This window comes from Papaver somniferum, unplaced genomic scaffold (genome assembly GCF_003573695.1).
Source record: "Papaver somniferum cultivar HN1 unplaced genomic scaffold, ASM357369v1 unplaced-scaffold_103, whole genome shotgun sequence".
In the NCBI taxonomy this organism is placed as follows: Eukaryota; Viridiplantae; Streptophyta; class Magnoliopsida; order Ranunculales; family Papaveraceae; genus Papaver; species Papaver somniferum.
Window position 1 is genome coordinate 1,474,880 of NW_020619159.1, and position 26,109 is coordinate 1,500,988.

Here is a 26,109-nt window from a genome sequence, read left to right on the forward strand (position 1 = left end):
CTAAATTGTAAACCGATAAACTCATCTTTAACAGAAAAAGTTTGAAAAATGTATTGTAATCACAATTAATATGTTCTAAGGCAGTACGTCTAGTAAAAATTGCATTTCTATGTACGTTGATTCATGAATATATGAAGGAAGTCAAATTTCACTATAGAAGAAGGACGAAAGACCAAGCAGAACTAATCCAAATCCTAAGAAATTTCTCGATCTTGGATCAAATAGAAAGACAAAGCCAACAAAAAAATAAAGAGTTCATAAAATTTTTGAATGTTATATACGTTAACGCAAAAAAGTCTACACACTTCTTTAAACGTCTGAAATTGATTTCTGAAACTTAATTGTAAACTAGATAAACTCATGTTTATGAGAAAATATGAAGGAAGTCTAATTTCACAATAGAAGAAGGACAAAAGACCAAGCAGAACTAATCCAAATCCTAACAAATTTCATCTATCTTGAATCAAATAGAAAGACAAAGACAACACAAGAAGAAAGTGTTCATAAAAATGTTGAATTTTATATACGTTTAACTCAAAAAGACTACACACTTCGTTATAAGTCGGAAATTGATTTCTGAGACTAAATTGTAAACTCGATAAACTCATCTTTAACAGAAAAAGTTTGAAAAATGTATTGTAATTACAATTAATATGTTCTAAGGAAATATGTCTAGCAAAAATTGCATTTCTATGTACGTTGATTCAATAAAATATGAAGTCAAATTTCATAATAGAAGAAGGATGAAATACCAAGAAGAACTAATCAAATCCTAACAAATTTCATCTATCTTCAATCAAATAGAAAGACAAAGCCAACACAAAAAGAAAGAGTTCATACAAATGTTGAGTTTTATATACGTTAACTCAAAAAAGTCTACACACTTCGTTATACATCTGAAATTGATTTCTGAAACTAAATTGTAAACTGGATAAACTCATCTTTAACAGAGAAAGTTTGAAAAATGTATTGTAATAACAATTAGTATGTTCTAAGGCAGTACGTCTAGTAAAAATTGCATTTCTATGTACGTTGATTCAAGAATATATGAAGGAAGTCAAATTTCACTATAGAAGAAGGACAAAATACCAAGCAGAACTAATCCAAATCCTAACAAATTTCATCTATCTTGAATCAAATAGAAAGACAAAGACAACACAAAAAGAAAGTGTTCATAAAAATGTTGAATTTTATATACGTTAACTCAAAAAGTTTACACACTTCGTTATAAGTCGGAAATGGATTTCTGAGACTAAATTGTACACTAGATAAACTCATCTTTAACAGAAAAAGTTTGAAAAATGTATTGTAATTACAATTAATATGTTCTAAGGCAATATGTCTAGTAAAAATTGCATTTCTATGTACGTTGATTCAAGAAAATATGAAGGAAATCAAATTTCATAATAGAAGAAGGATGAAAGACCAAGAAGAACTAATCAAATCCTAACAAATTTCATCTATCTTGAATCAAATAGAAAGACAAAGCCAACACAAAAAGAAAGAGTTCATAAAAATGTTGAGTTTTATATACGTTAACTCAAAAAAGTCTACACACTTCGTTATACATCTGAAATTGATTTCTGAAACTAACTTGTAAACCGGATAAACTCATCTTTAACAGCAAAAGTTTGAAAAATGTTTTGTAATTACAAATAATATGTTCTAAGGCATTCTGTCTAGTAAAAATTGCATTTCTATGTACGTTGACTCAAGAAAATATGAGGGAAGTCAAATTTCACAATAGAAGAAGGATGAAACACCAAGAAGAACTAATCCAAATCCTAACAAATTTCATCTATCTTGAATCAAATAGAAAGACAAAGCCAACACAAAAAGAAAGAGTTCATAAGATGTTGAATTTTATATACGTTAAATCAAAAAAGTCTACAAACTTCGGTATAAGTCGGAAATTGATTTCTCGGACTAAATTGTAAGATAATTAAACTCATCTTTAACAGAAAAAGTTTGAAAAATGTATTGTAATTACAATTAATATGTTCTAAGGCAATATGTGTAGTAAAAATTGCATTTCTATGTACGTTGATTCAAGAAAATATGAAGGAAGTCAAATTTCATAATAGAAGAAGGATGAAAGACCAAGAAGAACTAATCAAATCCTAACAAATTTCATCTATCTTGAATCAAATAGAAAGACAAAGCCAACACAAAAAGAAAGAGTTCATAAAAATGTTGAGTTTTATATACGTTAACTCAAAAAAGTCTACACACTTCGTTATACATCTGAAATTGATTTCTGAAACTAACTTGTAAACCGGATAAACTCATCTTTAACAGCAAAAGTTTGAAAAATGTTTTGTAATTACAAATAATATGTTCTAAGGCATTCTGTCTAGTAAAAATTGCATTTCTATGTACGTTGACTCAAGAAAATATGAGGGAAGTCAAATTTCACAATAGAAGAAGGATGAAACACCAAGAAGAACTAATCCAAATCCTAACAAATTTCATCTATCTTGAATCAAATAGAAAGACAAAGCCAACACAAAAAGAAAGAGTTCATAAGATGTTGAATTTTATATACGTTAAATCAAAAAAGTCTACAAACTTCGGTATAAGTCGGAAATTGATTTCTCGGACTAAATTGTAAGATAATTAAACTCATCTTTAACAGAAAAAGTTTGAAAAATGTATTTTAATTACAATTAATATGTTCTAAGGCAATATGTGTAGTAAAAATTGCATTTCTATGTACGTTGATTCAAGAAAATATGAAGGAAGTCAAATTTCATAATACAAGAAGGATGAAAAACCAAGAAGAACTAATCAAATCCTAACAAATTTCATCTATCTTCAATCAAATAGAAAGACAAAGCCAACACAAAAAGAAAGAGTTCATAAAAATGTTGAGTTTTATATACGTTAACTCAAAAAAGTCTACAAACTTTGTTATAAGTCTGAAATTGATTTCCGAAACTAAATTGTAAACTGGATAAACTCGTCTTTAACAGAAAAAGTTTGAAAAATGTATTGTAATCACAATTAATATGTTCTAAGGCAGTACGTCTAGTAAAAATTGCATTTATATGTACGTTGATTCAAGAATATATGAAGGAAGTCAAATTTCACTATAGAAGAAGGACGAAAGACCAAACAGAACTAATCCAAATTCTAACAAATTTCATCTATTTGTATCAAATTGAAAGACAAAGCTAATACAAAAAAAATGTTGAATTTTTTATACGTTAACTCAAAAAAGTCTACACTCTTCGTTATAAGTCAGAAGTTGATTTCTGAGACTAAATTGTAAACTAAATAAACTCATCTTTAACAGAAATTTTTTGAAAAATGTATTGTAATCATAATTAATATGTTCTAAGGCTTTACGTCTAGTAAAAATTGCATTTCTATGTACGTTGATTCAAGAATATATGAAGGAAGTCAAATTTCACAATAGAAGAAGGACGAAAGACCAAGCAGAACTAATCCAAATCCTAACAAATTTCATCTATCTTGAATCAAATAGAAAGACAAAGCCAACACAAAAAGAAAGTATTCATAAAATGTTGAATTTTATATACGTTAACTCAAAAAGTCTACACACTTCGTTATAAGTAGAAAATTGTTTTCTAAGACTATATTTTAAACTAGATAAACTCATCTTTAACAGAAAAATTTTGAAAAATGTATTGTAATTACAATTAATATGTTCTAAGGCAATACGTCTAGTAAAAATTGTATTTCTATGTACGTTGATTCAAGAAAATATGAAAGAAGTCAAATTTCACAATAGAAGAAGGATGAAAGACCAAGAAGAACTAACCCAAATCCTAACAAATTTCATCTATCTGGAATCAAATAGAAAGACAAAGCCAACACAAAAAGAAAGAGTTCATAAAAATGTTGTGTTTTATATACGTTAACTCAAAAAAGTCTACAAACTTTGTTATAAGTCTGAAATTGATTTCCGAAACTAAATTGTAAACTGGATAAACTCGTCTTTAACAGAAAAAGTTTGAAAAATGTATTGTAATCACAATTAATATGTTCTAAGGCAGTACGTCTAGTAAAAATTGCATTTATATGTACGTTGATTCAAGAATATATGAAGGAAGTCAAATTTCACTATAGAAGAAGGACGAAAGACCAAACAGAACTAATCCAAATCCTAACAAATTTCATCTATCTTGAATCAAATAGAAAGGCAAAACCAACAGAAAAAGAAAGAGTTCATAAAAATATTGAATTTTATATAATTTAACTCAAAAAGGTCTACACACTTCGTTATAAGTCTGAAATTGATTTCTGAAACTAAATTGTAAACTAGATAAACTCATCTTTAACAGAAAAAGTTTGAAATTTTTTTTTTTTTGCTAGGTCAAAATGGTTTATTAAGGAAAAAAAACGTAATTACAAGAATTACAAAATGGGAGGCTCAAGGCCTCCCTACCCCCATAAACCAAAGGGGCTAAAAAAATTTAAAACACATAAAAGAAGCTCCTAACCACTTAAAAACAACATAAAGAAGAAAACTAGGTAAATTAGAAACATTTTCGCCCCTTATTTCCAAATCTAAAATTCTTTTTCTTGGGAATGAGACCAGCAATAATTTGAGTCAAATCATAGTCACCATAAGTCTCTTTGTAATCATCTTCATAATCAGCATAAGTTTCAACATAGTCACAATTCTCTTCATTTTCATCTGAAGCATAATTACCACCCGGAACAAGCTTAATAGGAGATTGAGCTTTCTTCTTAGTTAACATTCTATCTAGTTGCTCTTTTTCCCCCTTGAAATAGTCTTGTCTATAAACTGGATCTCTAATGAATTTAGCACGAACTTTATCAATCTATCTGAAATAGTCTTGAAAAATGTATTGTAATCACAAATAATATGTTCAAAGGCATTACGTCTAGTAAAAATTGCATTTCTATGTACGTTGATTCAAGAAAATATGAAGGAAGTCAAATTTCACAATAGAAGAAGGATGAAAGACCAAGAAGAACTAATCCAAATCCTAACAAATTTCATCTATCTTGAATCAAATAGAAAGACAAAGCCAACACAAAAAGAAAGAGTTCATAAAAATGTTGAGTTTTCTATACGTTAACTCAAAAAAGTCTACACACTTCGTTATACATCTGAAATTGATTTCTGAAACTAAATTGTAAACTGGATAAACTCATCTTTAACAGAAAAAGTGTGAAAAATGTATTGTAATTACAATTAATATGTTCTAAGGCATTCTGTCTAGTAAAAATTGCATTTCTATGTACGTTGATTCAAGAAAATATGAAGGAAGTCAAATTTCACAATAAAAGAAGGATGAAAGACCAAGAAGAACTAATCCAAATCCTAACAAATTTCATCTATCTTAAATCAAATAGAAATACAAAGCAAACACAAAAAGAAAGAGTTCATAAAAATGTTGAATTTTATATACGTTAACTCAAAAAAGTCTACACACTTCTGTATGCGTGTGAAATTGATTTCTGAAGCTTAATTGTAAACTAGATAAACTCATGTTTAAGAGAAAAAGTTTGAAAAATGTATTGTAATCACAAATAATATGTTCTAAGGCATTACGTCTAGTAAAAATTGCATTTTTATGTACGTTGATTCAAGAAAATATGAAGGAAGTAAAATTTCACAATATAAGAAGGATGAAAGACCAGCCAGAACTAATCCAAATTCTAACAAATTTCATCTATTTGTATCAAATTGAAAGACAAAGCTAATACAAAAAAAAATGTTGAATTTTTTATACGTTAACTCAAAAAAGTCTACACTCTTCGTTATAAGTCAGAAGTTGATTTCTGAGACTAAATTGTAAACTAAATAAACTCATCTTTAACAGAAATTTTTTGAAAAATGTATTGTAATCACAATTAATATGTTCTAAGGCTTTACGTCTAGTAAAAATTGCATTTCTATGTACGTTGATTCAAGAATATATGAAGGAAGTCAAATTTCACAATAGAAGAAGGACGAAAGACCAAGCAGAACTAATCCAAATCCTAACAAATTTCATCTATCTTGAATCAAATAGAAAGACAAAGCCAACACAAAAAGAAAGTATTCATAAAATGTTGAATTTTATATACCTTAACTCAAAAAGTCTACACACTTCGTTATAAGTAGAAAATTGTTTTCTAAGACTATATTTTAAACTAGATAAACTCATCTTTAACAGAAAAAGTTTGAAAAATGTATTGTAATTACAATTAATATGTTCTAAGGCAATACGTCTAGTAAAAATTGTATTTCTATGTACGTTGATTCAAGAAAATATGAAGGAAGTCAAATTTCACAATAGAAGAAGGATGAAAGACCAAGAAGAACTAACCCAAATCCTAACAAATTTCATCTATCTTGAATCAAATAGAAAGACAAAGCCAACACAAAAAGAAAGAGTTCATAAAAATGTTGTGTTTTATATACGTTAACTCAAAAAAGTCTACACACTTTGTTATAAGTCTGAAATTGATTTCCGAAACTAAATTGTAAACTGGATAAACTCGTCTTTAACAGAAAAAGTTTGAAAAATGTATTGTAATCACAATTAATATGTTCTAAGGCAGTACGTCTAGTAAAAATTGCATTTATATGTACGTTGATTCAAGAATATATGAAGGAAGTCAAATTTCACTATAGAAGAAGGACGAAAGACCAAACAGAACTAATCCAAATCCTAACAAATTTCATCTATATTGAATCAAATAGAAAGGCAAAACCAACAGAAAAAGAAAGAGTTCATAAAAATATTGAATTTTATATAATTTAACTCAAAAAAGTCTACAAACTTAGTTATACGTCTGAAATTGATTTCTGAGACTAAATTGTAAACTAGATAAACTCATCTTTAACAGAAAAAGTTTGGAAAATGTATTGTAATTATAAATAATATGTTCTAATGCATTCTGTCTAGTAAAAATTGCATTTCTATGTACGTTGATTCAAGAAAATATGAAGGAAGTCAAATTTCACAATAGAAGAAGGATGAAACACCAAGAAGAACTAATCCAAATCCCAACAAATTTCATCTCCTAGAATCAAATAGAAAGACAAAGCCTACACAAAAAGAAGGAGTTCATAAAAATTTTGAATTTTATATACGTTAACTCAAAAAAGTCTACACACTTCATTATACGTCTGAAATTGATTTCTGAAACTTAATCGTAAACTAGATAAACTCATGTTTAAGAGAAAAAGTTTGAAAAATGTATTGTAATCACAATTAATATGTTCTAAGGCAGTACGTCTAGTAAAAATTGTATTTCTATGTACGTTGATTCAAGAAAATATGAAGGAAGACAAATTTCACAATATAAGAAGGATGAAAGACCATCCATAACTAATCCAAATTCTAACAAATTTCATCTATTTGAATCAAATTGAAAGACAAAGCCAATACAAAAATAAAGAGTTCATAAAAATGTTGAAATTTTTATACGTTAACTAAAAAAAGTCTACACTCTTCGTTATAAGTCGGAAGTTGATTTCTGAGACTAAATTGTAAACTAGATAAACTCATCTTTAACAGAAAAAGTTTGAAAAATGTATTTTAATCACAATTAATATGTTCTAAAGCAGTACGTCTAGTAAAAATTACATTTCTATGTACGTTGATTCAAGAATATATGAAGGAAGTCAAATTTCACAATAGAAGAAGGATGAAAGACCAAGCAGAACTAATCCAAATCCTAACAAATTTCTCTATCTTGAATCAAATAGAAAGACAAAGCCAACACAAAAAGAAAGTGTTCATAAAAATGTTGAATTATATATATGTTAACTCAAAAAGTCTACAAACTTCGTTATACGTCTGAAATTGATTTCTGAGACTAAATTGTAAACTAGATAAACTCATCTTTAACAGAAAAAGTTTGGAAAATGTATTGTAATTATAAATAATATGTTCTAATGCATTCTGTCTAGTAAAAATTGCATTTCTATGTACGTTGATTCAAGAAAATATGAAGGAAGTCAAATTTCACAATAGAAGAAGGATGAAACACCAAGAAGAACTAATCCAAATCCCAACAAATTTCAACTATCTTGAATCAAATAGAAAGACAAAGCCAACACAAAAAGAAAGAGTTCATAAGATGTTGAATTTTATATACGTTATCTCAAAAAAGTCTACAAACTTCAGTATAAGTCGGAAATTGATTTCTGAGACTAAATTGTAAGCTAGATAAACTCATCTTTAACAGAAAAAGTTTGAAAAAGTATTGTAATTACAATTAACATGTTCCAAGGCAATACGTCTAGTAAAAATTGCATTTCTATGTACGTTGAATCAAGAAAATATGAAGGAAGTCAAGTTTCACAATAGAAGAAGGATGAAACACCAATAAGAACTAATCCAAATCCCAACAAATTTCATCTATCTTGAATCAAATAGAAAGACAAAGCCTACACAAAAAGAAAGAGTTCATAAAAATTTTGAATTTTATATAAGTTAACTCAAAAAAGTCTACACCTTCTTTATACGTCTGAAATTGATTTCTGAAACTTAATTGTAAACTAGATAAACTCATGTTTAAGAGAAAAAGTTTGAAAAATGTATTGTAATCACAATTAATATGTTCTAAGGCAGTACATCTAGTAAAAATTGCATTTCTATGTAAGTTGATTCAAGAAAATATGAAGGAAGACAAATTTCACAATATAAGAAGGATGAAAGACCATCCAGAACTAATCCAAATTCTAACAAATTTCATCTATTTGAATCAAATTGAAAGACAAAGCCAATACAAAAATAAAGAGTTCATAAAAATGTTGAAATTTTTATACGTTAATTCAAAAAAGTCTACACTCTTCGCTATAAGTCGGAAGTTGATTTCTGAGACTAAATTGTAAACTAGATAAACTCATCTTTAACAGAAAAAGTTTGAAAAAATGTATTCTAATCACAATTAATATGTTCTAAGGCAGTACGTCTAGTAAAAATTGCATTTCTATGTACGTTGATTCAAGAATATATGAAGGAAGTCAAATTTCACAAAAGAAGAAGGATGAAAGACAAAGCAGAACTAATCCAAATCCTAACAAATTTCATCTATATTGAATAATATAGAAACACAAAGCCAACACAAAAAGAAAGAGTTCATAAGATGTTGAATTTTATATACGTTAACTCAAAAAAAGTCTACAAACTTCGGTATAAGTCGGAAATTGATTTCTGAGACTAAATTGTAAGCTAGATAAACTCATCTTTAACAGAAAAAGTTTGAAAAAAGTATTGTAACTACAATTAACATGTTCCAAGGCAATACGTCTAGTAAAAATTGCATTTCTATGTACGTTGATTGAAGAAAATATGAAGGAAGTCAAATTTCACAATAGAAGAAGGATGAAAGACCATGAAGAACTAATCCAAATCCTAACAAATTTCATCTATCTTGAATCAAATAGAAAGACAAAGCCAACACAAAAAGAAAGAGTTCATAAAAATGTTGAATTTTATATACGTTAACTCAAAAAAGTCTACAACTTTCGTTATACATCTGAAATTGATTTCTGAGACTAAATTGTAAACTAGATAAACTCATCTTTAACAGAAAAAGTTTGAAAAATGTATTGTAATCACAAATAATATTTTCTAAGGCATTACGTCAAGTAAAAATTGCAATTCTATGTACGTTGATTTAAGAAAATATGAAGGAAGTCAAATTTCACAATAAAAGAAGGATAAAAGCCCAGGAAGAACTAAACCAAATTCCAACAAATTTCATCTATTTCAATCAAATTGAAAGACAAAGCCAATACAAAAATAAAGAATTCATAAAAACGTTATATTTTTTATACGTTAACTCAAAAAAGTCTACACTCTTCGTTATAAGTCGGAAGTTGATTTCTGAGACTAAATTGTAAACTAGATAAACTCATCTTGACAGAAAAAGTTTGAAAAATGTATTATATTCACAATTAATATGTTCTAAGGTATTACGTCTAGTAAAAATTGCATTTCCATGTACGTTGATTCAAGAATGTATGAAGGATGTCAAATTTCACTATAGAAGAAGGACAAAATACCAAGCAAAACTAATCCAAATCCTAACAAATTTCATCTATCTTGAATCAAATAGAAAGACAAAGCCAACACAAAAAGAAAGAGTTCATAAAAATGTTGAGTTTTATATACCTTAACTCAAAAAAGTCTACACACTTCGTTATACATCTGAAATTGATTTCTGAAACTAAATTGTAAACTGGATAAACTCATCTTTAACATAAAAAGTTTGAAAAATGTATTGTAATCACAATTTATATGTTCTAAGGCAGTACGTCTAGTAAAAATTGCATTTCTATGTACGTTGATTAATGAATATATGAAGGAAGTCAAATTTCACTATAGAAGAAGGACGAAAGACCAAGCAGAACAAATCCAAATCCTAACAAATTTCTCTATCTTGAATCAAATAGAAAGACAAAGCCAACACAAAAAGAAAGTGTTCATAAAAATGTTGAATTTTATATATGTTAACTCAAAAAGTCTACACACTTCGTTATACGTCTGAAATTGATTTCTGAGACTAAATTGTAAACTAGATAAACTCATCTTTAACAGAAAAAGTTTGAAAAACGTATTTTAATTACAAATAATATGTTCTAAGGCATTTTGTCTAGTAAAAATTGCATTTCTATGTACATTGATTCAAGAAAATATGAAGGAAGTCAAATTTCACAATATAAGAAGGATGAAAGACCATCCAGAACCAATCCAAATTCTAACAAATTTCATCTATATGAATCAAATTGAAAGACAAAGCCAATACAAAAATAAAGAGTTCATAAAAATGTTAAAAGTTTTATACGTTAACTCAAAAAATTCTACACTCTTCGTTATAAGTTGGAAGTTGATTTCTGAGACTAAATTGTAAAGTAGATAAACTCATCTTTAACAGAAAAAGTTTGAAAAATGTATTGTGATCACAATTAATATGGTCTAAGGCAGTACGTCTAGTAAAAATTGCATTTCTATGTACGTTGATTCAAGAATATATGAAGGAAGTCAAATTTCACAAAAGAAGAAGGATGAAAGACCAAGCAGAACTAATCCAAATCCTAACAAATTTCATCTATATAGAATAATATAGAAAGACAAAGCCAACACAAAAAGAAAGAGTTCATAAGATGTTGAATTTTATATACGTTAACTCAAAAAAGTCTACAAACTTCGGTATAAGTCGGAAATTGATTTCTGAGACTAAATTGTAAGCTAGATAAACTCATCTTTAACAGAAAAAGTTTGAAAAATGTATTGTATTCACAATTAATATGTTCTAAGGTATTACGTCTAGTAAAAATTGCATTTCCATGTACGTTGATTCAAGAATGTATGAAGGATGTCAAATTTCACTATAGAAGGACAAAAGACCAAGCAAAACTAATCCAAATCCTAACAAATTTCATCTATCTTGAATCAAATAGAAAGACAAAGCCAACACAAAAAGAAAGAATTCATAAAAACGTTATATTTTTTATACGTTAACTCAAAAAAGTCTACACTCTTTGTTATAAGTCGGAAGTTGATTTCTGAGACTAAATTGTAAACTAGATAAACTCATCTTTAACAGAAAAAGTTTGAAAAATGTATTGTATTCACAATTAATATGTTCTAAGGTATTACGTCTAGTAAAAATTGCATTTTCATGTACGTTGATTCAAGAATGTATGAAGGATGTCAAATTTCACTATAGAAGAAGGACAAAAGACCAAGCAAAACTAATCCAAATCCTAACAAATTTCATCTATCTTGAATCAAATAGAAAGACAAAGCCAACACAAAAAGAAAGAGTTCATAAAAATGTTGAATTTTATATACGTTAACTCAAAAAAGTCTACAACTTTCGTTATACATCTGAAATTGATTTCTGAGACTAAATTGTAAACTAGATAAACTCATCTTTAACAGAAAAAGTTTGAAAAATGTATTGTAATCACAAATAATATGTTCTAAGGCATTACGTCAAGTAAAAATTGCAATTCTATGTACGTTGATTTAAGAAAATATGAAGGAAGTCAAATTTCACAATAAAAGAAGGATAAAAGCCCAGGAAGAACTAAACCAAATTCCAACAAATTTCATTTATTTGAATCAAATTGAAAGACTAAGCCAATACAAAAATAAAGAATTCATAAAAACGTTATATTTTTTATACGTTAACTCAAAAAAGTCTACACTCTTCGTTATAAGTCGGAAGTTGATTTCTGAGACTAAATTGTAAACTAGATAAACTCATCTTTAACAGAAAAAGTTTGAAAAATGTATTGTATTCACATATAATATGTTCTAAGGTATTACGTCTAGTAAAAATTGCATTTCCATGTACGTTGATTCAAGAATGTATGAAGGATGTCAAATTTCACTATAGAAGAAGGACAAAAGACCAAGCAAAACTAATCCAAATCCTAACAAATTTCATCTATCTTGAATCAAATAGATGGGTCTAGTGATATGGGCAGTTCAGAACGGAATGGGCCTGATGTTGCATTCCGTGAAAGTACCAGCGTGAAGCCTATATCAAGTGCTAATAATTCTTTTCAGTTAACAAAAGAGGAGCGCGAGGTTCTTTTTACAATTACGAAATTCGATATTCAACAAAAGTTTTTAAACGACTTATATTTTCGAAAGGAGTATTGCAAGGAAGGCTCGAAATGGGAAAGAGAGGGTCCAGATTTGAAGACAAAATCAGGAGCATTCCGGGCTCGTTTGGATACTCTAAAATCTCAAAGGGAGGTTTCTCTCCTAGCTCATGCGATGTTGGAAGAAAGAACGAATTTTGAAGGGAATATTTTGGATGATTCTGCGGTTACTCAAACTCCAATCAAGTTTGTCCCTGGTAATTATGCTTCGAATAAAGATGAAGAGGGAGAATTTTATGAAGAAATTGAAGACTTGGACACCATTTTATCCAAGGGTAAAGTGTGCAAAGTCGGCAACCAAAGAAGAAGAATGAGACGTAGATAACTTCTCTTTTCTTTTTTAGTTATTTTTAAGAGATTCATAAGGTTCTTTTTTGTTATTTTTTTACCCTTTTGTTATTTGAAAAACGTATTGTAATTACAAATAATATGTTCTAAGGCATTTTGTCTAGTAAAAATTGCATTTCTATGTACGTTGATTCAAGAAAATATGAAGGAAGTCAAATTTCACAATATAAGAAGGATGAAAGACCATCCAGAACCAATCCAAATTCTAACAAATTTCATCTATATGAATCAAATTGAAAGACAAAGCCAATACAAAAATAAAGAGTTCATATAAATGTTAAAAGTTTTATACGTTAACTCAAAAAAGTCTACACTCTTCGTTATAAGTTGGAAGTTGATTTCTGAGACTAAATTGTAAAGTAGATAAACTCATCTTTAACAGAAAAAGTTTGAAAAATGTATTGTGATCACAATTAATATGTTCTAAGGCAGTACGTCTAGTAAAAATTCAATTTCTATGTACGTTGATTCAAGAATGTATGAAGGAAGTCAAAATTCACTATAGAAGAAGGACAAAAGACCAAGCAGAACTAATCCAAATCCAAACAAATTTCATCTATCTTGAATCAAATAGAAAGACAAAGACAACACAAAAAGAAAGTGTTCATATAAATGTTGAATTTTATATACGTTAACTCAAAAACACTACACACTTCGTTATAAGTCGGAAATTGATTTCTGAGACTAAATTGTAAACTCGATAAACTCATCTTTAACAGAAAAAGTTTGAAAAATGTATTGTAATTACAATTAATATGTTCTAAGGCAATATGTCTAGTAAAAATTGCATTTCTATTTCTGTTGATTCAATAAAATATTAAGTCAAATTTCATAATAGAAGAAGGATGAAAGACCAAGAAGAACTAATCAAATTGTAACAAATTTCATCTATCTTCAATCAAATAGAAAGACAAAGCCAACACAAAAAGAAAGAGTTCATACAAATGTTGAGTTTTATATACGTTAACTCAAAAAAGTCTACACACTTCGTTATACATCTGAAATTGATTTCTGAAACTAAATTGTAAACTGGATAAACTCATCTTTAACAGAAAAAGTTTGAAAAATGTATTGTAATCACAATTAATATGTTCTAAGGCAGTACGTCTAGTAAAAATTGCATTTCTATGTACGTTGATTCATGAATATATGAAGGAAGTCAAATTTAACTTTAGCAGAAGGACGAAAGACCAAGCAGAATTATTTCAAATCCTAAGAAATTTCTCTATCTTGAATCAAATAAAAAGACAAAGCCAACACAAAAAGAAAGTGTTCATAAAAATGTTGAATTTTGTATATGTTAACTCAAAAAGTCTCCACACTTCGTTATACGTCTGAAATTGATTTCGGAGACTAAATTGTAAACTAAATAAACTCATCTTTAACAGAAAAAGTTTGAAAAATGTTTTGTAATTACAAATAATATGTTCTAAGGCATTCTGTCTAGTAAAAATTGAATTTCTATGTACGTTGATTCAAGAAAATATGAAGGAAGTCAAATTTCATAATTGAAGAAGGATGAAAGACCAAGAAGAACTAATCCAAATCCTAACAAATTTCATCTATCTTGAACCAAATAGAAATATAAAGCCAACACAAAAAGAAAGAGTTCATAAAATGTTGAATTTTATATACGTTAACTCAAAAAAGTCTACAAACTTCGATATAAGTCGAAAATTGATTTCTGAGACTAAATTGTAAACTAGATAAACTCATCTTTAAGAGAAAAAGTTTTAAAAATGTATTGTAATTACAATTAATATGTTCTAAGGCAATACGTCCAGTAAAAATTGCATTTCTATGTACGTTGATTCAAGAAAATATGAAGGAAGTCAAATTTCACAATAGAAGAAGGATGAAAGACCAAGAAGAACTAATCCAAATCCTAACAAATTTCATCTGTCTTGAATCAAATAGAAAGACAAAGCCAACACAAAAAGAAAGAATTCATAAAAATGTTGAGTTTTATATACGTTAACTCAAAAAAGTCTACACACTTCGTTATACATCTGAAATTGATTTCTGAAACTAAATTGTAAACTGGATAAACTCATCTTTAACAGAAAAAGTTTGAAAAATGTATTGTAATAACAATTAAATGTTCTAAGGCAGTACGTCTAGTAAAAATTGCATTTCTATGTACGTTGATTCAAGAATATATGAAGGAAGTCAAATTTCACTATAGAAGAAGGACAAAATACCAAGCAGAACTAATCCAAATCCTAACAAATTTCATCTATCTTGAATCAAATAGAAAGACAAAGACAACACAAAAAGAAAGTGTTCATAAAAATGTTGAATTTTATATACGTTAACTCAAAAAGTCTACACACTTCGTTATAAGTCGGAAATTGATTTCTGAGACTAAATTGTAAACTAGATAAACTCATCTTTAACAGAAAAAGTTTGAAAAATGTATTGTAATTACAATTAATATGTTCTAAGGCAATATGTCTAGTAAAAATTGCATTTCTATGTACGATGATTCAAGAAAATATGAAGGAAGTCAAATTTTATAATAGAAGAAGGATGAAAGACCAAGAAGAACTAATCAAATCCTAACAAATTCATCTATCTTGAATCAAATAGAAAGACAAATCCAACACAAAAAGAAAGAGTTCATAAAAATGTTGAGTTTTATATACATTAACTCAAAAAAGTCTACACACTTTGTTATACATCTGAAATTGATTTCTGAAACTAATTTGTAAACCGGATAAACTCATCTTTAACAGCAAAAGTTTGAAAAATGTTTTGTAATTACAAATAATATGTTCTAAGGCATTCTGTCTAGTAAAAATTGCATTTCTATGTACGTTGACTCAAGAAAATATGAGGGAAGTCAAATTTCACAATAGAAGAAGGATGAAACACCAAGAAGAACTAATCCAAATCCTAACAAATTTCATCTATCTTGAATCAAATAGAAAGACAAAGCCAACACAAAAAGAAAGAGTTCATAAGATGTTGAATTTTATATACGTTAAATCAAAAAAGTCTACAAACTTCGGTATAAGTCGGAAATTGATTTCTCGGACTAAATTGTAAGATAATTAAACTCATCTTTAACAGAAAAAGTTTGAAAAATGTATTGTAATTACAATTAATATGTTCTAAGGCAATATGTGTAGTAAAAATTGCATTTCTATGTACGTTGATTCAAGAAAATATGAAGGAAGTCAAATTTCATAATAGAAGAAGGATGAAAGACCAAGAAGAACTAATCAAATCCTAACAAATTTCATCTATCTTGAATCAAATAGAAAGACAAAGCCAACACAAAAAGAAAGAGTTCATAAAAATGTTGAGTTTTATATACGTTAACTCAAAAAAGTCTACACACTTCGTTATACATCTGAAATTGATTTCTGAAACTAACTTGTAAACCGGATAAACTCATCTTTAACAGCAAAAGTTTGAAAAATGTTTTGTAATTACAAATAATATGTTCTAAGGCATTCTGTCTAGTAAAAATTGCATTTCTATGTACGTTGACTCAAGAAAATATGAGGGAAGTCAAATTTCACAATAGAAGAAGGATGAAACACCAAGAAGAACTAATCCAAATCCTAACAAATTTCATCTATCTTGAATCAAATAGAAAGACAAAGCCAACACAAAAAGAAAGAGTTCATAAGATGTTGAATTTTATATACGTTAAATCAAAAAAGTCTACAAACTTCGGTATAAGTCGGAAATTGATTTCTCGGACTAAATTGTAAGATAATTAAACTCATCTTTAACAGAAAAAGTTTGAAAAATGTATTTTAATTACAATTAATATGTTCTAAGGCAATATGTGTAGTAAAAATTGCATTTCTATGTACGTTGATTCAAGAAAACATGAAGGAAGTCAAATTTCATAATAGAAGAAGGATGAAAAACCAAGAAGAACTAATCAAATCCTAACAAATTTCATCTATCTTCAATCAAATAGAAAGACAAAGCCAACACAAAAAGAAAGAGTTCATAAAAATGTTGAGTTTTATATACGTTAACTCAAAAAAGTCTACACACTTCGTTATACATCTGAAATTGATTTCTGAAACTAAATTGTAAACCGGATAAACTCATCTTTAACAGAAAAGGTTTGAAAAATGTATTGTAATCACAATTAATATGTTCTAAGGCAGTACGTCTAGTAAAAATTGCATTTCTATGTACGTTGATTCATGAATATATGAAGGAAGTCAAATTTCACTATAGAAGAAGGACGAAAGACCAAGCAGAACTAATCCAAATCCTAAGAAATTTCTCGATCTTGGATCAAATAGAAAGACAAAGCCAACAAAAAAATAAAGAGTTCATAAAATTTTTGAATGTTATATACGTTAACGCAAAAAAGTCTACACACTTCTTTAAACGTCTGAAATTGATTTCTGAAACTTAATTGTAAAGTAGATAAACTCATGTTTATGAGAAAATATGAAGGAAGTCTAATTTCACAATAGAAGAAGGACAAAAGACCAAGCAGAACTAATCCAAATCCTAACAAATTTCATCTATCTTGAATCAAATAGAAAGGCAAAGACAACACAAGAAGAAAGTGTTCATAAAAATGTTGAATTTTATATACGTTAACTCAAAAAGACTACACACTTCGTTATAAGTCGGAAATTGATTTCTGAGACTAAATTGTAAACTCGATAAACTCATCTTTAACAGAAAAAGTTTGAAAAATGTATTGTAATTACAATTAATATGTTCTAAGGAAATATGTCTAGCAAAAATTGCATTTCTATGTACGTTGATTCAATAAAATATGAAGTCAAATTTCATAATAGAAGAAGGATGAAATACCAAGAAGAACTAATCAAATCCTAACAAATTTCATCTATCTTCAATCAAATAGAAAGACAAAGCCAACACAAAAAGAAAGAGTTCATACAAATGTTGAGTTTTATATACGTTAACTCAAAAAAGTCTACACACTTCGTTATACATCTGAAATTGATTTCTGAAACTAAATTGTAAACTGGATAAACTCATCTTTAACAGAGAAAGTTTGAAAAATGTATTGTAATAACAATTAGTATGTTCTAAGGCAGTACGTCTAGTAAAAATTGCATTTCTATGTACGTTGATTCAAGAATATATGAAGGAAGTCAAATTTCACTATAGAAGAAGGACAAAATACCAAGCAGAACTAATCCAAATCCTAACAAATTTCATCTATCTTGAATCAAATAGAAAGACAAAGACAACACAAAAAGAAAGTGTTCATAAAAATGTTGAATTTTATATACGTTAACTCAAAAAGTTTACACACTTCGTTATAAGTCGGAAATGGATTTCTGAGACTAAATTGTACACTAGATAAACTCATCTTTAACAGAAAAAGTTTGAAAAATGTATTGTAATTACAATTAATATGTTCTAAGGCAATATGTCTAGTAAAAATTGCATTTCTATGTACGTTGATTCAAGAAAATATGAAGGAAGTCAAATTTCACAATATAAGAAGGATGAAAGACCATCCAGAACTAATCCAAATTCTAACAAATTTCATCTATTTGAATCAAATTGAAAGACAAAGCCAATACAAAAATAAAGAGTTCATAAAAATGTTGAAATTTTTATACGTTAATTCAAAAAAGTCTACACTCTTCGCTATAAGTCGGAAGTTGATTTCTGAGACTAAATTGTAAACTAGATAAACTCATCTTTAACAGAAAAAGTTTGAAAAAATGTATTCTAATCACAATTAATATGTTCTAAGGCAGTACGTCTAGTAAAAATTGCATTTCTATGTACGTTGATTCAAGAATATATGAAGGAAGTCAAATTTCACAAAAGAAGAAGGATGAAATACAAAGCAGAACTAATCCAAATCCTAACAAATTTCATCTATATTGAATAATATAGAAACACAAAGCCAACACAAAAAGAAAGAGTTCATAAGATGTTGAATTTTATATACGTTAACTCAAAAAAAGTCTACAAACTTCGGTATAAGTCGGAAATTGATTTCTGAGACTAAATTGTAAGCTAGATAAACTCATCTTTAACAGAAAAAGTTTGAAAAAAGTATTGTAACTACAATTAACATGTTCCAAGGCAATACGTCTAGTAAAAATTGCATTTCTATGTACGTTGATTGAAGAAAATATGAAGGAAGTCAAATTTCACAATAGAAGAAGGATGAAAGACCATGAAGAACTAATCCAAATCCTAACAAATTTCATCTATCTTGAATCAAATAGAAAGACAAAGCCAACACAAAAAGAAAGAGTTCATAAAAATGTTGAATTTTATATACGTTAACTCAAAAAAGTCTACAACTTTCGTTATACATCTGAAATTGATTTCTGAGACTAAATTGTAAACTAGATAAACTCATCTTTAACAGAAAAAGTTTGAAAAATGTATTGTAATCACAAATAATATTTTCTAAGGCATTACGTCAAGTAAAAATTGCAATTCTATGTACGTTGATTTAAGAAAATATGAAGGAAGTCAAATTTCACAATAAAAGAAGGATAAAAGCCCAGGAAGAACTAAACCAAATTCCAACAAATTTCATCTATTTGAATCAAATTGAAAGACAAAGCCAATACAAAAATAAAGAATTCATAAAAACGTTATATTTTTTATACGTTAACTCAAAAAAGTCTACACTCTTCGTTATAAGTCGGAAGTTGATTTCTGAGACTAAATTGTAAACTAGATAAACTCATCTTGACAGAAAAAGTTTGAAAAATGTATTATATTCACAATTAATATGTTCTAAGGTATTACGTCTAGTAAAAATTGCATTTCCATGTACGTTGATTCAAGAATGTATGAAGGATGTCAAATTTCACTATAGAAGAAGGACAAAATACCAAGCAAAACTAATCCAAATCCTAACAAATTTCATCTATCTTGAATCAAATAGAAAGACAAAGCCAACACAAAAAGAAAGAGTTCATAAAAATGTTGAGTTTTATATACCTTAACTCAAAAAAGTCTACACACTTCGTTATACATCTGAAATTGATTTCTGAAACTAAATTGTAAACTGGATAAACTCATCTTTAACATAAAAAGTTTGAAAAATGTATTGTAATCACAATTTATATGTTCTAAGGCAGTACGTCTAGTAAAAATTGCATTTCTATGTACGTTGATTAATGAATATATGAAGGAAGTCAAATTTCACTATAGAAGAAGGACGAAAGACCAAGCAAAACTAATCCAAATCCTAACAAATTTCATCTATCTTGAATCAAATAGAAAGACAAAGCCAACACAAAAAGAAAGAGTTCATAAAAATGTTGAATTTTATATACGTTAACTCAAAAAAGTCTACAACTTTCGTTATACATCTGAAATTGATTTCTGAGACTAAATTGTAAACTAGATAAACTCATCTTTAACAGAAAAAGTTTGAAAAATGTATTGTAATCACAAATAATATGTTCTAAGGCATTACGTCAAGTAAAAATTGCAATTCTATGTACGTTGATTTAAGAAAATATGAAGGAAGTCAAATTTCACAATAAAAGAAGGATAAAAGCCCAGGAAGAACTAAACCAAATTCCAACAAATTTCATTTATTTGAATCAAATTGAAAGACTAAGCCAATACAAAAATAAAGAATTCATAAAAACGTTATATTTTTTATACGTTAACTCAAAAAAGTCTACACTCTTCGTTATAAGTCGGAAGTTGATTTCTGAGACTAAATTGTAAACTAGATAAACTCATCTTTAACAGAAAAAGTTTGAAAAATGTATTGTATTCACATATAATATGTTCTAAGGTATTACGTCTAGTAAAAATTGCATTTCCATGTACGTTGATTCAAGAATGTATGAAGGATGTCAAATTTCACTATAGAAGAAGGACAAAAGACCAAGCAAAACTAATCCAAATCCTAACAAATTTCATCTATCTTGAATCAAATAGATGGGTCTAGTGATATGGGCAGTTCAGAACGGAATGGGCCTGATGTTGCATTCCGTGAAAGTACCAGCGTGAAGCCTATATCAAGTGCTAATAATTCTTTTCAGTTAACAAAAGAGGAGCGCGAGGTTCTTTTTACAATTACGAAATTCGATATTCAACAAAAGTTTTTAAACGACTTATATTTTCGAAAGGAGTATTGCAAGGAAGGCTCGAAATGGGAAAGAGAGGGTCCAGATTTGAAGACAAAATCAGGAGCATTCCGGGCTCGTTTGGATACTCTAAAATCTCAAAGGGAGGTTTCTCTCCTAGCTCATGCGATGTTGGAAGAAAGAACGAATTTTGAAGGGAATATTTTGGATGATTCTGCGGTTACTCAAACTCCAATCAAGTTTGTCCCTGGTAATTATGCTTCGAATAAAGATGAAGAGGGAGAATTTTATGAAGAAATTGAAGACTTGGACACCATTTTATCCAAGGGTAAAGTGTGCAAAGTCGGCAACCAAAGAAGAAGAATGAGACGTAGATAACTTCTCTTTTCTTTTTTAGTTATTTTTAAGAGATTCATAAGGTTCTTTTTTGTTATTTTTTTACCCTTTTGTTATTTGAAAAACGTATTGTAATTACAAATAATATGTTCTAAGGCATTTTGTCTAGTAAAAATTGCATTTCTATGTACGTTGATTCAAGAAAATATGAAGGAAGTCAAATTTCACAATATAAGAAGGATGAAAGACCATCCAGAACCAATCCAAATTCTAACAAATTTCATCTATATGAATCAAATTGAAAGACAAAGCCAATACAAAAATAAAGAGTTCATATAAATGTTAAAAGTTTTATACGTTAACTCAAAAAAGTCTACACTCTTCGTTATAAGTTGGAAGTTGATTTCTGAGACTAAATTGTAAAGTAGATAAACTCATCTTTAACAGAAAAAGTTTGAAAAATGTATTGTGATCACAATTAATATGTTCTAAGGCAGTACGTCTAGTAAAAATTGCATTTCTATGTACGTTGATTCAAGAATGTATGAAGGAAGTCAAAATTCACTATAGAAGAAGGACAAAAGACCAAGCAGAACTAATCCAAATCCTAACAAATTTCATCTATCTTGAATCAAATAGAAAGACAAAGACAACACAAAAAGAAAGTGTTCATATAAATGTTGAATTTTATATACGTTAACTCAAAAACACTACACACTTCGTTATAAGTCGGAAATTGATTTCTGAGACTAAATTGTAAACTCGATAAACTCATCTTTAACAGAAAAAGTTTGAAAAATGTATTGTAATTACAATTAATATGTTCTAAGGCAATATGTCTAGTAAAAATTGCATTTCTATTTCTGTTGATTCAATAAAATATTAAGTCAAATTTCATAATAGAAGAAGGATGAAAGACCAAGAAGAACTAATCAAATTGTAACAAATTTCATCTATCTTCAATCAAATAGAAAGACAAAGCCAACACAAAAAGAAAGAGTTCATACAAATGTTGAGTTTTATATACGTTAACTCAAAAAAGTCTACACACTTCGTTATACATCTGAAATTGATTTCTGAAACTAAATTGTAAACTGGATAAACTCATCTTTAACAGAGAAAGTTTGAAAAATGTATTGTAATAACAATTAGTATGTTCTAAGGCAGTACGTCTAGTAAAAATTGCATTTCTATGTACGTTGATTCAAGAATATATGAAGGAAGTCAAATTTCACTATAGAAGAAGGACAAAATACCAAGCAGAACTAATCCAAATCCTAACAAATTTCATCTATCTTGAATCAAATAGAAAGACAAAGACAACACAAAAAGAAAGTGTTCATAAAAATGTTGAATTTTATATACGTTAACTCAAAAAGTTTACACACTTCGTTATAAGTCGGAAATGGATTTCTGAGACTAAATTGTACACTAGATAAACTCATCTTTAACAGAAAAAGTTTGAAAAATGTATTGTAATTACAATTAATATGTTCTAAGGCAATATGTCTAGTAAAAATTGCATTTCTATGTACGTTGATTCAAGAAAATATGAAGGAAATCAAATTTCATAATAGAAGAAGGATGAAAGACCAAGAAGAACTAATCAAATCCTAACAAATTTCATCTATCTTGAATCAAATAGAAAGACAAAGCCAACACAAAAAGAAAGAGTTCATAAAAATGTTGAGTTTTATATACGTTAACTCAAAAAAGTCTACACACTTCGTTATACATCTGAAATTGATTTCTGAAACTAACTTGTAAACCGGATAAACTCATCTTTAACAGAAAAAGTTTGAAAAATGTATTGTAATCACAATTAATATGTTCTAAGGCATTCTGTCTAGTAAAAATTGCATTTCTATGTACGTTGATTCAAAGAAAATATGAAGGAAGTCAAATTTCATAATAGAAGAAGGATGAAAGACCAAGAAGAACTAATCCAAATCCTAACAAATTTCATCTATCTTGAATCAAATAGAAAGACAAAGACAACACAAAAAGAAAGTGTTCATAAAAATGTTGAATTTTATATACGTTAAATCAAAAAAGTCTACAAACTTCGGTATAAGTCGGAAATTGATTTCTCGGACTAAATTGTAAGATAATTAAACTCATCTTTAACAGAAAAAGTTTGAAAAATGTATTGTAATTACAATTAATATGTTCTAAGGAAATATGTGTAGTAAAAATTGCATTTCTATGTACGTTGATTCAAGAAAATATGAAGGAAGTCAAATTTCATATTAGAAGAAGGATGAAAGACCAAGAAGAACTAATCAAATCCTAACAAATTTCATCTATCTTAAATCAAATAGAAAGACAAAGCCAACACAAAAAGAAAGAGTTCATAAAAATGTTGAGTTTTATATACGTTAACTCAAAAAAGACTACACACTTCGTTATACGTCTGAAATTGATTTCTGGGACTAAATTGTAAACTAGATAAACTCATCTTTAACAGAAAAAGTTTGAAAAATGTTTTGTAATTACAAATAATATGTTCTAAGGCATTCTGTCTAGTAAAAATTGCATTTCTATGTACGTTGATTCAAAGAAAATATGAAGGAAGTCAAATTTCATAATAGAAGAAGGATGAAAGACCAAGAAGAACTAATCCAAATCCTAACAAATTTCATCTATCTTGAATCAAATAGAAATATAAAGCCAACACAAAAACAAAGAGTTCATAAAATGTTGAATTTTATATACGTTAACTCAAAAAAGTCTACAAACTTCGATATAAGTCGGAAATTGATTTCTGAGACTAAATTGTAAACTAGATAAACTCATCTTTAAGAGAAAAAGTTTTAAAAATGTATTGTAATTACAATTAATATGTTCTAAGGCAATACGTCCAGTAAAAATTGCATTTCTATGTACGTTGATTCAAGAAAATATGAAGGAAGTCAAATTTCACAATAGAAGAAGGATGAAAGACCAAGAAGAACTAATCCAAAACCTAACAAATTTCATCTGTCTTGAATCAAATAGAAAGACAAAGCCAACACAAAAAGAAAGAGTTCATAAAAATGTTGAGTTTTATATACGTTAACTCAAAAAAGTCTACACACTTCGTTATACATCTGAAATTGATTTCTGAAACTAAATTGTAAACTGGATAAACTCATCTTTAACAGAAAAAGTTTGAAAAATGTATTGTAATAACAATTAATATGTTCTAAGGCAGTACGTCTAGTGAAAATTGCATTTCTATGTACGTTGATTCAAGAATATATGAAGGAAGTCAAATTTCACTATAGAAGAAGGACAAAATACCAAGCAGAACTAATCCAAATCCTAACAAATTTCATCTATCTTGAATCAAATAGAAAGACAAAGACAACACAAAAAGAAAGTGTTCATAAAAATGTTGAATTTTATATACGTTAACTCAAAAAGTTTACACACTTCGTTATAAGTCGGAAATGGATTTCTGAGACTTAATTGTACACTAGATAAACTCATCTTTAACAGAAAAAGTTTGAAAAATGTATTGTAATTACAATTAATATGTTCTAAGGCAATATGTCTAGTAAAAATTGCATTTCTATGTACGTTGATTCAAGAAAATATGAAGGAAATCAAATTTCATAATAGAAGAAGGATGAAAGACCAAGAAGAACTAATCAAATCCTAACAAATTTCATCTATCTTGAATCAAATAGAAAGATAAAGCCAACACAAAAAGAAAGAGTTCATAAAAATGTTGAGTTTTATATACGTTAACTCAAAAAAGTCTACACACTTCGTTATACATCTGAAATTGATTTCTGAAACTAACTTGTAAACCGGATAAACTCATCTTTAACAGAAAAAGTTTGAAAAATGTATTGTAATCACAATTAATATGTTCTAAGGCAGTACGTCTAGTAAAAATTGCATTTCTATGTACGTTGATTCATGAATATATGAAGGAAGTCAAATTTCACTATAGAAGAAGGACGAAAGACCAAGCAGAACTAATCCAAATCATAAGAAATTTCTCGATCTTAGATCAAATAGAAAGAGAAAGCCAACACAAAAAGAAAGTGTTCATAAAAATGTTGAATTTTATATATGTTAACTCAAAAAGTCTACACACTTCGTTATACGTCTGAAATTGATTTCTGAGACTAAATTGTAAACTAGATAAACTCATCTTTAACAGAAAAAGTTTGAAAAATGTTTTGTAATTACAAATAATATGTTCTAAGGCATTCTGTCTAGTAAAAATTGCATTTCTATGTACGTTGACTCAAGAAAATATGAAGGAAGTCAAATTTCACAATAGAAGAAGGATGAAACACCAAGAAGAACTAATCCAAATCCTAACAAATTTCATCTATCTTGAATCAAATAGAAAGACAAAGCCAACACAAAAAGAAAGAGTTTATAAGATGTTGAATTTTATATACGTTAACTCAAAAAAGTCTACAAACTTCGGTATAAGTCGGAAATTGATTTCTCATACTAAATTGTAAGCTCATTAAACTCATCTTTAACAGAAAAAGTTTGAAAAATGTATTGTAATTACAATTAATATGTTCTAAGGAAATATGTGTAGTAAAAATTGCATTTCTATGTACGTTGATTCAAGAAAATATGAAGGAAGTCAAATTTCATAATAGAAGAAGGATGAAAGACCAAGAAGAATTAATCAAATCCTAACAAATTTCATCTATCTTCAATCAAATAGAAAGACAAAGCCAACACAAAAAGAAAGAGTTCATAAAAATGTTGAGTTTTATACACGTTAACTCAAAAAAGTCTACACTTTTTTTTTTT